The following is a 3,668-nucleotide window of genomic DNA, read 5'->3' as shown; positions in this document are numbered from 1 at the left end:
TTCACTTAGACAAGCCTTTTTTAAGAGGAAGATGGTGGCAAATTTCCTGCTGAAGAATCTAGTTCCCAACTCTATTGTTTAATGTGCCAGCTAAGCTTTACACTTCACAGTGACATGAAACAAACTGTCAAAGCAGTGCTTTCTCTAAAGAAAGATTTCCACCTACTAGAAGGCCTACAGTCTTTGAGAAAATTGATTGGACAACACTCACAGTAAAAAGAGAAAGTAAATCACTTTCAACTTCATTCATCAAGGACAAAAACAGACAATTTTGTTGCATCTCTTCAATGTAGCCAGAGAAGATAAAGCCTTTGCACTCATGTCACTCACAATTCCCTGTGAATAAAAACAGTGAAGGAGCTAAGTACCTTCATTTGAAGCAGAAGAGGCCATCATTTCAGTCCTTTCATATGAAGAGGAACTCTGAGCTCTGTTCTACAGCAGTAGCACTTTTAATTTCAAGTGCTATACAATGTTTCCTCATGTACAAAGTTATTTTCCTTTGAGAATGGCTTGTCCTCAATCTGTTTGCACAAGAAAACTCCCCACATGAATAGTGTCCCTGGAATCTAATCATTTTCCCTGCCCTTCCCTGAAGTGTTGATCTTGCTGGTGTGTTCCTTCATAGGTGATTGCATTTATAATATGTGAGGCATTGTACAAGTGTGCAATATTAGAGTGGCTTTATTACAGCCACAAATAGCCACTGGAGCCCACTGATCATTCTTTGGTTCTTTCTAGTTCAAATTACACTACATAAAACTGAAATGTGTTTATGAACATTTCAATAGAAGATGGTTACATTTTGTGTTGTGAGTAAATGGTGGAAAACCCCTTAAAAGGCCGAAATAGATAAAATGTAAATTTTAGAATCCCAAATGAAGGTGTCATGTTGTGATAATATGATACCTAGACCACTTGCTGGGAAGTAAAGAACCAAAACTTTGAATTGAGGAGATTTTGTTATTGCATCACAGACAATTTTATGCACCCTTCATTCCTCTAATTCAAACTTGAATTAGAATTCTGAACTGTTGTATTAATTTTTTTTTAGCTGATAATACAAGACATCTACTATGTCCAGTAGATGGTCCTTTTTTTTATACAAAGAGAATAATTATGAAGATATACAGTAAACAATATGCAGTGCAAACTGCATTTGTAAGGATACTTCCTTTATTGCTCCTGTGCTGATCATTTCCAAGAAGAATGGATCCATTAAGTTGTCCTCACCAGCTGACCCTCAGCATTCAAATAGGAATGTAGGAGAAGGAGTATCTTTGGAAAGTAATGCATTTTTTCATAATTTCATATTCCTTGTTTCACACTATTCCTGTGCAACATTTTCATTAATCTATCAAAAAAAATGGAAGAACATATACAAAATTAAAAGCTTTCCAGGATTTGTGAATATACTGCTGCTTCAACACCTTGCAGAGCAATGCTTCTAGGTTCAGACAGCTTTCGTTAAGGATTTCTCAAAATGCCTGGAAGGTTTAAATTTCAAAAGACAAATCCATGATGACATCCAAGGAATGCATTACAGGTTTAGAAGGACAGTCTTCCTCAAGACAGATGGTCACACTCCAGGGCTTTCTTCTGTATCCTGAGTTTTCCACCATATTATCATTCTATAAGAATGAATAAATTATTATCCTGTTCATTAGCTGCTGCAGACCTAAAAATAAATTTATAAAGATAAGTTACCTTCATAAGAGACTAAACAGAAAAGCAAGGTAAAATATGAGCACCTTTGCATGGAGACTAAATGATTAGAATTTTATTTAATCAGTTTTCTTCTCTAATTACTCTGTCCATCATTCCTTTCCCACTAAAAATAAAGCACAACTAAAAGAAAAATTCCTTTGTGAACTCCAGTGACATAAAGTTGACAAAGCCCAAGCAGGTTCAGTACAGTAACACTGTTAGAGGAAGAAAACTTTATTTTACTAATTATGCTACAAAAACAAGGTGTAAAATTCCTGCTAATGAAACACTGACTATATCTGGTATATCAACACTTGCAACAGTTCGCTGAGTAACCTACAGAAAACAGAATGAGTCTGACAATTTAATGGTAGAGCTACTTGAGTAATTTTTCTGGGGAAGATCTGCATCGATCATTATTCTCTTTACATCTGCTGCTGTTCAGCAGTGAGACCTGATGACCCAGCAAGCTGCCTCCTTCAGATGCCTGGAAAATTAGCCATTGCTTCAGAACTTGCCCTTTAAATTTAAAGTGAGCAGACTTTATCTTACCACTGAGCTCATTGATTTAAAATGATGGGTTTATGGTACTGGAGAATACAAAAGAACCAAAAGACCTCTGTAATATTTGAGATCTAACTCTAGGGTTAGTCAGGATGTGAGAAATTTAGAAGTCAGCTTCAGTTTCTAACAGAAATTCCTGAGAGACTTGCTAAACTGCCCATGATTTGGAGCATTTTTCCCTCTTTCTGGTATCTTTGCATTGGAATTCTGTCAGTAAAATGTGTCCTCCAGCTCATCCACAGCAGTTATTACTCAGCCAGGTTGACAAAGTGAATAACAGTCCCTCATAGTATCATCTGTCACCCTTTAAACTCCTTTTCCCCTTTTGACTCAGCTCTCATTCCAATATACAGGACTACATCTTCCTGCTAGGGGAAAAAAACAAAAAAACCAAAAAAAACCAAAACTAAAAAAGATATAAAACATAATGAACTTTTCCATCCAGCTCAAAAATGGAGTAAAATTAACCTTTTCACTAATGGCAGCAGGGAGGTTTCTCTCCTCTCTCCTTCTCTCTCCCCTTCCCTTCCCTCCCCTCTCCTCTCCTCTCCATTTTTTTTAGGTTACACTAACCTGCTGTGCCTCTGCTCCCACTGACTCTGGTCAGCTCAGGATTGGCTTTAGTGTAACAGAGAATAGAATTTGACCTGGTGACACTGACCTGAGAGACATCAGGAATAATTGAAAATCTGCAACTGAGACTCAGGTATTAGAAAATACGTATCACATTTCTGAATGCTTGATCCTTCTACTTAATCCCAGCAATAACCATGGTGACTGTTGCAGAAAAGTATCCATAGAGATCAAATGCAATGAAACCCAGATGTCAGAAAGCAATGACTGAGGTAACACATCTCAAGGTGCTTTTTTGCAGTTCCCCCTAATTAAAGGAATTGCTTACATATATCTATACTTATATTATATTCTGTCTACATATAGTACACAACTAATTTTGACATCATCCATGTAAACTACATGTATTGGGCTTGTGTGGTGAGTTTTTGGTATCAGAGGGGCTACAGGTGTGGATTCTGTGAGAAGCTGTCAAAAGCTTCCCCGATGACCAACAGAGTCAATGCCAGATGGACTGGCCAAGACTAAGCCCATCCATGATGATGGTGGTGACTTCTGGGATAACACATTTCAGAAGGGGAAAATACTCTGAACAACTGTAGCCAAAGAAGAGAGAATATCTGAGAGAAACAGCTCTGCAGACACCTAGGTCAGTGAAGAAGCAGAAGAGCATTGGAGCAAAGATTACCTTGTAGCTCGTGGTGCAGCCCATGGTGAGGCAGCTGTGCCCCTGCAGCCCACGGAGGTCAGTGGGGGAGCAGAGATCCACCTGCAGCCCACGGAGGTCAGTGGGGGAGCAGAGATCCACCTGCAGCCCACGGAGG

The sequence above is a fragment of the Parus major genome, chromosome 5 (genome assembly GCF_001522545.3).
Source record: "Parus major isolate Abel chromosome 5, Parus_major1.1, whole genome shotgun sequence".
Taxonomy (NCBI): Eukaryota; Metazoa; Chordata; class Aves; order Passeriformes; family Paridae; genus Parus; species Parus major.
Note: the sequence above shows the minus strand (reverse complement) of the source record.